Below are 9,801 nucleotides of genomic sequence, written 5' to 3'. Positions count from 1 at the left end.
CCAAATGCCTCCTCCCACCATATTATGATGTTGCACAAGTTTGGGGTTCGATCCGAAATCAATAGGTGTGAGAAATTGCACAATTCAAGTTCAACGGCAGTTGGTTCCTAATGGGAGTGGTTAGTGTATTCCATACTTCTAGCGATTGGATTTCACTCAAAACTTACCAAATGACTCCTCCCACCATATTATGATGTTGCCCAAGTTTTGGGCTCGATCCGAAATCAATAGGTGTTCCAAATTGGACAATTCAAGTTCAACGGCAGTTCGTTCCTAGTTGGAGTGGTTGGTGTATTCCATACTTCTAGCGATTGGATTACACTGAAAACTCACCAAATGACTCCTCCCAACGTATTATGATGTTGCCCAAGTTTTGGGCTCGATTCGAAATCAATAGGTGTGAGAAATTTAACAATTCAAGTTCAACGGCAGTTCGTTCCAAATTGGAGTGGTTGGTGTATTCCATACTTCTAGCGATTGGATTTCACTCAAAACTCACCAAATGACTCCTCCCACCATATTATGATGTTGCCCAAGTTTTGGGCTCGATCCGAACTCAATAGGTGTGAGAAATTGGACAATTTAAGTTCAACGGCAGTTCGTTCCTAATTGGAGTGGTTGGTGTATTCCATACTTCTAGCGATTGGATTTCACTGAAAACTCCCCAAATGACTCCTCCCAACATATTATGATGTTGCCCAAGTTTTGGGCTCTATCCGAAATCAATAGGTGTGAGAAATTGAACAATTCAAGTTCTACGGCAGTTCGTTCCCAATTGGAGTGGTTGGTGTATTCCATACTCCTAGCAATTGGATTTCACTCAAAACTCACAAAATGACTCCTCCCACCATATTATGATGTTGCACAAGTGTGGGGTTCCATCCGAAATCAATAGGTGTGAGAAATTGGACAATTCAAGTTCAACGGCAGTTCGTTCCTAATTGGAGTGGTTGGTGTATTCCATACTTCTAGCGATTGGATTTCACTCAAAACTGACCAAGTGACACCTCCCACCATATTATGATGTTGCCCAAGTTTTGGGCCCGATCCGAACTCAATAGGTGTGAGAAATTGGACAATTTAAGTTCAACGGCAGTTCGTTCCTAATTGGAGGGTTTGGTGTATTCCATACTTCAAGCGATTGGATTTCACTCAAAACTCACCAAATGAATCCTCCCCCCATATTATGATGTTCCACATGTTTGGGGTTCGATTCGAAATCAATAGGTGTGAGAAATTGGACAATTCAAGTTCAACGGCAGTTCGTTCCTAATTGGAGTTGTTGGTGTATTCCATACTTCTAGCGATTGGATTTCACTCAAAACTCACCAAATGACTCCTCCCACCATATTATGATGTTGCCCAAGTTTGGGGCTCGATCCGAAATCAATTGGTGTGAGAAATTGGACAATTCAAGTTCAACGACAGTTCGTTCCTAATTGGAGTGGTTGGTGTATTCCATACTTCTAGCGATTGTATTTCACTCAAAACTCACCAAATGACTCCTTCCACCATATTATGATGTTGCCCAAGTTTTGGGCTCGATCCGATATCAATAGGTGTGAGAAATTGGACAATTCAAGTTCAACGGAAGTTCGTTCCTAATTGGAGTGGTTGGTGTATTCCATACTTCTAGCGATTGGATTTCACTCAAAACTCACCAAAAGACTCCTGCCACCATATTATGATGTTGCACAAGTTTGGGGATCCATCCGAAATCAATAGGTGTTCCAAATTGGACAATTCAAGTTCAACGGCAGTTCGTTCCTAATTGGAGTGGTTGGTGTATTCCATACTTCTAGCGATTGGATTTCACTCAAACCTCACTAAATGACTCCTCCCACCATATTATGATGTTGCAGAAGTTTGGGGTTCCATCCGAACTCAATAGGTGTGAGAAATTGGACAATTTAACTTCACCGGCAGTTCGTTCCTAATTGGTGTGGTTGGTGTATTCCATACTTCTAGATCTTGGATTTCACTCAAAACTCACCAAATGACTCCTCCCACCATATTATGATGTTGCACAAGTGTGGGGTTCCATCCGAAATCAATAGGTGTGAGAAATTGAACAATTCAAGTTTAACGGCAGTTCGTTCCTAATTGGAGTGGTTGGTGTATTCCATACTTCTAGCGATTGGATTTCACTCAAAACTCACCAAATGACTCCTCCCACCATATTATGATGTTGCACAAGTTTGGGGTTCCATCCGAACTCAATAGGTGTGAGAAATTGGACAATTTAAGTTCACCGGCAGTTCGTTCCTAATTGGTGTGGTTGGTGTATTCCATACTTCTAGATCTTGGATTTCACTCAAAACTCATCAAATGACTCCTCCCACCATATTATGACGTTGCACAAGTTTGGGGTTCCATCCGAAATCAATAGGTGTGAGAAATTGGACAATTCAAGTTCAACGGCAGTTCGTTCCTAAATGGAGTGGTTGGTGTATTCCGTACTTGTATCGATTGCATTTCACTCAAAACTCACCAAATGACTCCTCCCGCCATATTATGATGTTGCCCAAATTTTGGGCTCGATCCGAACTCAGTAGGTGTGAGAAATTGGACAATTTAAGTTAAATGGCAGTTCGTTCCTAATTGGAGTTGTTGGTGTATTCCGAACTTCTAGCGATTGGATTTCACTCAAAACTTACCAAATGACTCCTCCCACCATATTATGTTGTTGCCCAAGTTTTGGGCTCGATCCGAACTCAATAGGTGTGAGAAATTGGACAAATCAATTTCAAAGGCAGTTCGTTCCTAATTGGAGTGGTTGGTGTATTCCATACTTCTAGCGATTGGATTTCACTCAAAACTCACCCAATGACTCCTCCCACCATATTATAATGTTGCCCATGTTTTGGGCTCGATCCGAAATCAATTGGTGTGAGAAATTGGACAATTAAAGTTCAACGGCAGTTCGTTAGTAATTGGAGTGGTTGGTGTATTCCATACTTCTTGCGATTGGATTTCACTCAAAACTCACCAAATGACTCCTCCCACCATATTATGATGTTGCCCAAGTTTTGGGCTCGATCCGAAATCAATAGGTGTTCCAAATTGGACAATTCAAGTTCAACGGCAGTTCGTTCCTAATTGGAGTGGTTGGTGTATTCCATACTTCTAGCGATTGGATTTCACTCAAAACTCACCAAATGACTCCTCCCACCATATTATGATGTTGCCCAAGTTTTGGGCGCTCGATCCGAAATTAATAGGTGTTCCAAATTGGACAATTGAAGTTCAACGGCAGTTCGTTCCTAATTGGAGTGGTTGGTGTATTCCATACTTCTAGCGATTGGATTTCACTCAAAACTCACCAAATGACTCCTCCCACCATATTATGATGTTGCCCAAGTTTTGGGCTCGATCTGAAATCAATAGGTGTGAGAAATTGGACAATAAAAGTTCAACGGCAGTTCGTTCCTAATTGGAGTGGTTGGTGTATTCCACACTTAAAGCGATTGGATTTCACTCAAAACTCACCAAATGACTCCTCCCACCATATTATGATGTTGCCCAAGTTTTGGGCTCAATCCGAAATCAATAGGTGTGAGAAATTGGACAATACAAATTCAACGGCAGTTCGTTGATAATTGGAGTGGTTGGTGTATTACATACTTCTTGCGATTGGATTTCACTCAAAACTCAACAAATGACTCCTCCCACCATATTATGATGTTGCCCAAGTTTTGGGCTCGATACGAAATCAATAGGTGTTCCAAATTGGACAATTCAAGTTGAACGGCAGTTCGTTCCTAATTGGAGTGGTCGGTGTATTCCATACTTCTAGCGATTGGATTTCACTCAAAACTCACCAAATGACTCCTCCCACCATATTATGATGTTGCCCAAGTTTGGGGCTCGATCCGAAATCACTAGGTGTGAGAAATTGGACAATTCAAGTTCAACGGCAATTCGTTCCTAATTGGAGTGGTTGGTGTATTCCACACTTCTAGCAATTGGATTGCACTCAAAACTCACCAAACGACTCCTCCCACCATATTATGATGTTGTCCAAGTTTTGGGCTCGATCCGAAATCAATAGGTGTTCGAAATTGGACAATTCAAGTTCAACGGCAGTTCGTTTCTAATTGGAGTGGTTGGAGTATTCCATACTTCTAGCGATTGGATTTCACTCAAAACTCACCAAATGACCCTCCCACCATATTATGATGTTGCCCAAGTTTTGGGCTCGATCCGAAATCAATAGGTGTGAGAAATTGGACAATTCAAGTTCAACGGCAGTTCGTTCCTAATTGGAGTGGTCGTCGTATTCCATACTTCTAGCGATTGGATTTCACTCAAAACTCACCAAATGACCCTCCCACCATATTATGATGTTGCCCAAGATTTGGGCTCGATCCGAAATCAATAGCTGTGAGAAATTGGACAATTCAATTTCAACGGCAGTTCGTTCCTAATTGGAGTGGTTGGTGTATTCCATACTTCTAGCGATTGGATTTCACTCAAAACTCACCAAATGACTCCTCCCACCATATTATGATGTTGCCCAAGTTTTCGGCTCGATCCGAAATCAATCGGTGTTCCAAATTGGTCAATTCAAGTTCAACGGCAGTTCGTTCCTAATTGGAGTGGTTGGTGTATTCCATACTTCTAGAGATTGGATTTCACTCAAAACGTACCAAATGACTCCCCCCACCATATTACGATGTTGCCCAAGTTTGGGGCTCGATCCGAAATCAATAGGTGTGAGAAATTGGACAATTCAAGTTCAACAGCAGTTCGTTCCTAATTGGAGTGGTTGGTGTATTCCATACTTCTAGCGATTGTATTTCACTAAAAACTCACCAAATGACTCCTCCCACCATATTATGATGTTGGCCAAGTTTTGGGCTCGATCCGAAATCAATAGGTATTCAAAATTGGACATTTCAAGTTCAACGGCAGTTCGTTCCTAATTGGAGTGGTTGGTGTATTCCGTACTTCTAGCGATTGGATTTCACTCAAAACTAACCAAATGACTCCTCCCACCATATTATGATGTTGCTCAAGTTTTGGGCTCGATCCGAAATCAATAGGTGTGAGAAATTGGACAATTCAAGTTCAACGGCAGTTCGTTCCTAATTCGAGTGGTTGGTGTATTCCATACTTCGATCGATTGGATTTTACTGAAAACTCACCAAATGACTCCTCCCATGATATTATGATGTTGCCCAAGTTTTGGGCTCGATCCGAAATCAATAGGTGTTCCAAATTGCACAATTCAAGTTCAACGGCAGTTCGTTCCTAATTGGAGTGGTTGGTGTATTCCATACTTCTAGCGATTTGATTTCACTCAAAACTCACCAAATGACTCCTCCCACCATATTATGATGTTGCCCAAGTTTTGGGCTCGATCCAAAATCAATAGGTGTGAGAAATTGGACAATTCAAGATCAACGGCAGTTCGTTCCTAATTGGAGTGGTTGGTGTATTCCATACTTCTAGCGATTGTATTTCACTAAAAACTCACCAAATGACTCCTCCCACCATATTATGATGTTGCCCAAGTTTTGGGCTCGATCCGAAATCAATAGGTGTGAGAAATTGGACATTTCAAGTTCAACGGCAGTTCGTTCCTAATTGGAGTGGTTGGTGTATTCCATACTTCTAGCGATTGGATTTCACTCAAAACGCACCAAATGACTCCTCCCACCATATTATGTTGTTGCCCATTTTTGGGGCTCGATCCGAAATCAATAGGTGTGAGAAATTGTACAATTCAAGTTCAACGGCAGTTCGTTCCTAATTCGAGTGGTTGGTGTATTCCATACTTCGAGCGATTGGATTTTACTGAAAACTCACCAAATGACTCCTCCCATGATATTATGATGTTGCCCAAGTTTTGGGCTCGATCCGAAATCAATAGGTGTTCCAAATTGCACAATTCAAGTTCAACGGCAGTTCGTTCCTAATTGGAGTGGTTGGTGTATTCCATACTTCTAGCGATTTGATTTCACTCAAAACTCACCAAATGACTCCTCCCACCATATTATGATGTTGCCCAAGTTTTGGGCTCGATCCAAAATCAATAGGTGTGAGAAATTGGACAATTCAAGATCAACGGCAGTTCGTTCCTAATTGGAGTGGTTGGTGTATTCCATACTTCTAGCGATTGTATTTCACTAAAAACTCACCAAATGACTCCTCCCACCATATTATGATGTTGCCCAAGTTTTGGGCTCGATCCGAAATCAATAGGTGTGAGAAATTGGACATTTCAAGTTCAACGGCAGTTCGTTCCTAATTGGAGTGGTTGGTGTATTCCATACTTCTAGCGATTGGATTTCACTCAAAACGCACCAAATGACTCCTCCCACCATATTATGTTGTTGCCCATTTTTGGGGCTCGATCCGAAATCAATAGGTGTGAGAAATTGGACAATTCAAGTTCAACGGCAGTTCGTTCCTAATTCGAGTGGTTGGTGTATTCCATACTTCGAGCGATTGGATTTTACTGAAAACTCACCAAATGACTCCTCCCATGATATTATGATGTTGCCCAAGTTTTGGGCTCGATCCAAAATCAATAGGTGTTCCAAATTGGACAATTCAAGTTCAACGACAGTTCGTTCCTAATTGGAGTGGTTGGTGTATTCCATACTTCTAGCGATTTGATTTCACTCAAAACTCACCAAATGACTCCTCCCACCATATTATGATGTTGCCCAAGTTTGGGGCTCGATCCGAAATCACTAGGTGTGAGAAATTGGACAATTCAAGTTCAACGGCAGTTCGTTCCTAATTGGAGTGGTTGGTGTATTCCATACTTCTAGCGATTGGATTTCACTCAAAACTCACCAAATGACTCCTCCCACCATATTATGATGTTGCCCAAAATTTGGGCTCGATCCGAAATCAATAGGTGTGAGAAATTGGACAATTCAATTTCAAAGGCAGTTCGTTCCTAATTGGAGTGGTTGGTGTATTCCATACTTCTAGCGATTGGATTTCACTCAAAACTCACCCAATGACTCCTCCCACCATATTATAATGTTGCCCATGTTTTGGGCTCGATCCGAAATCAATTGGTGTGAGAAATTGGACAATTCAAGTTCAACGGCAGTTCGTTAGTAATTGGAGTGGTTGGTGTATTCCATACTTCTTGCGATTGGATTTCACTCAAAACTCACCAAATGACTCCTCCCACCATATTATGATGTTGCCCAAGTTTTGGGCTCGATCCGAAATCAATAGGTGTTCCAAATTGGACAATTCAAGTTCAACGGCAGTTCGTTCCTAATTGGAGTGGTTGGTGTATTCCATACTTCTAGCGATTGGATTTCACTCAAAACTCACCAAATGACTCCTCCCACCATATTATGATGTTGCCCAAGTTTTGGGCGCTCGATCCGAAATTAATAGGTGTTCCAAATTGGACAATTGAAGTTCAACGGCAGTTCGTTCCTAATTGGAGTGGTTGGTGTATTCCATACTTCTAGCGATTGGATTTCAGTCAAAACTCACCAAATGACTACTGCCACCATATTATGATGTTGCCCAAGTTTTGGGCTCGATCCAAAATCAATAGGTGTTCGAAATTGGACAATTCAAGTTCAACGGCAGTTCGTTCCTAATTGGAGTGGTTGGTGTATTCCATACTTCTAGCGATTGGATTTCACTCAAAACTCACCAAATGACTCCTCCCACCATATTATGATGTTGCACAAGTTTTGGGCTCGATCCGAAATCAATAGGTGTTCGAAATTGAACAATTCAAGTTCAACGGCAGTTCATTCCTAATTGGAGTGGTTGGTGTATTCCATACTTCTAACGATTGGATTTCACTCAAAACTCACCAAATGACTCCTGCCACCATATTATGATGTTGCCCAAGTTTTGGGCTCGATCCGAAATCAATAGGTGTGAGAAATTGGACAATTCAAGTTCAATGGCAGTTTGTTCCTAATTGGAGTGGTTGGTGTATTCCATACTTCTAGCGATTGGATTTCACTCAAAACTCACCAAATGACTCCTCCCACCATATTATGATGTTGCCCAAGTTTGGGGCTCGGTCCGAAATCAATAGGTGTGAGAAATTGTACAATTCAAGTTCAACCGCAGTTCGCTCGTAATTGGAGTGGTTGGTGTACTCCATACTTCTAGGGATTGGATTTCACTCAAAACACTACAAAACAGAACCCCTTTAGCGAGGGCTTTTTTTTGTCGTAAAAAGCCTTTTGCTGTCGGAAATACCCTTTTACGACGGCAAAAGTCCGTCGGAAGTCGTCGGTAAAACGCTGGTTGGAAATACTTCTTTTTCGACCATTCCGTCGAAAATAATGTATTTTCGACGCCCATGTTTCGTAGCTGCTGCTTAAATTTCTATCGGAAATGAATTTTTAAAACGACCATGCATATTTATTTCCGACCCGTACATGTAGTCGCAATTACTTAAAAGATTGTCGGAAACAATTTTTTTTATCAAGATTTCGCGAATTCATATTTTCGACCAATGAGTGTTGTCGAAAATACATTTTCCAACAATAATATATTATTTGCAAGGGCTAAATTTCATCGCAATTATCATTACTGACCAAAAGAGTTTGTGGAAAATATATAATATCTCATCGGAAATATATATTTTCAACCACATTTAGTCATCGCAAAGTTTGTTGCAAATAGATTAATCTTGTCGACAAATATTTTCGATGAACAAGTGGTCGAAAACATTATATTCAACCAACAAATTTATTTCTAACAATGTCAATTCATTGTAAAAAAATCTTGTTAAATGGTATATAAAAGCAAAACAATTGAAAACACTAAATATCATCATAAATAAATAAAAATTCATTGTGCAATACATAGCCGTGATAAAACAAGGCTCCCTAAATATAGTAGCGTCTCATTTATTCTCATATAACAATAATGTACATGCTTTATGGCAAACTAACACAACTAATCTTGTCGTTCAGTCATCTTCAACTAATAATGTTCAAGCTTTATGCCCTTTGTAACCCCAAGGTTTGTACTCATCATCTCTAACACCTGTGGAATAGCGATCCAAACAGCTTGACAATCTTATCGTAACTAGCTGAAGCAACCACACCTGTAACAGGTGACATAGCCAAAGAAGTAACACATCCTTTATGTACAAAGTTATCAATATTATATGTGTGAAAACAATTGGCTAGAAGATCAGACATAAATTATGAAAATTGAACACCTCCTCCAACTATCAAATTAAAAAGACCTATGCAAATCTGTAAAACCATATTACTGTCAAATTAAAAAGATCAACTATGTTGTGACCCAGAAATTAAATAAAACCTATACAACCCAGAAAATCCACAAAACTCAGATAATCAATATAACCCAGAAAATCCAGACAGATTCAACCCCAAACACCAAAAGAAAATAAAACTCAAATAAAAAATAAAATATTCTTACCAAAGTGTGGAGCAGTCAGTGGTCATGGGGTGGTGGCGTTGATCCTTAGTTGCAGAGGAAGAGGAATTTAAAAAAATCAAAAAGGGAAAAAATTCAGATTCATAATTAAAACCGAGAGATGGATTCGACCAACAAAAAACAGAGAGATTCATAACTACAACTAGCCGCTCCTCTTTCTTGACTTTGCTAGCCACAGAAAATAGCCGCACATGCCCACCGAATTGCACTCCAATTGCTTTAGGTGTAGATCACTCAAGTGTTGGCTCCCACTTCATCTCTTTGTCTCCAGCTTTGAAACAAAGATGGCATGTGCCATCATTTCCTCATTTCAAAACCCACGGCATGACAAGGAAGAAAGCTAGCAAACATCAATAAAGTGGCCCTTACACACTTAATTAATCA

At 40.4% G+C, this 9,801-nt stretch overlaps 1 long non-coding RNA gene across 1 annotated transcript; it reads right to left on the bottom strand.

Annotated features, from left to right (window-relative positions):
• Nucleotides 1-8,767: 8,767 nt before the first annotated feature.
• LOC148292306 (uncharacterized) lies at nucleotides 8,768-9,449 on the bottom strand. The gene is made up of 2 exons (XR_015826094.1): nucleotides 9,400-9,449; nucleotides 8,768-9,058 (listed from the first exon to the last, which is right to left on the bottom strand). It is a non-coding gene; the product is annotated as an uncharacterized LOC148292306 (long non-coding RNA).
• Nucleotides 9,450-9,801: the final 352 nt, after the last annotated feature.

This window comes from Prunus avium, chromosome 8 (genome assembly GCF_965620075.1).
Source record: "Prunus avium chromosome 8, drPruAviu1.hap1.1, whole genome shotgun sequence".
In the NCBI taxonomy this organism is placed as follows: domain Eukaryota; kingdom Viridiplantae; phylum Streptophyta; class Magnoliopsida; order Rosales; family Rosaceae; genus Prunus; species Prunus avium.
This window is presented reverse-complemented; position numbering and strand designations above follow the sequence as displayed.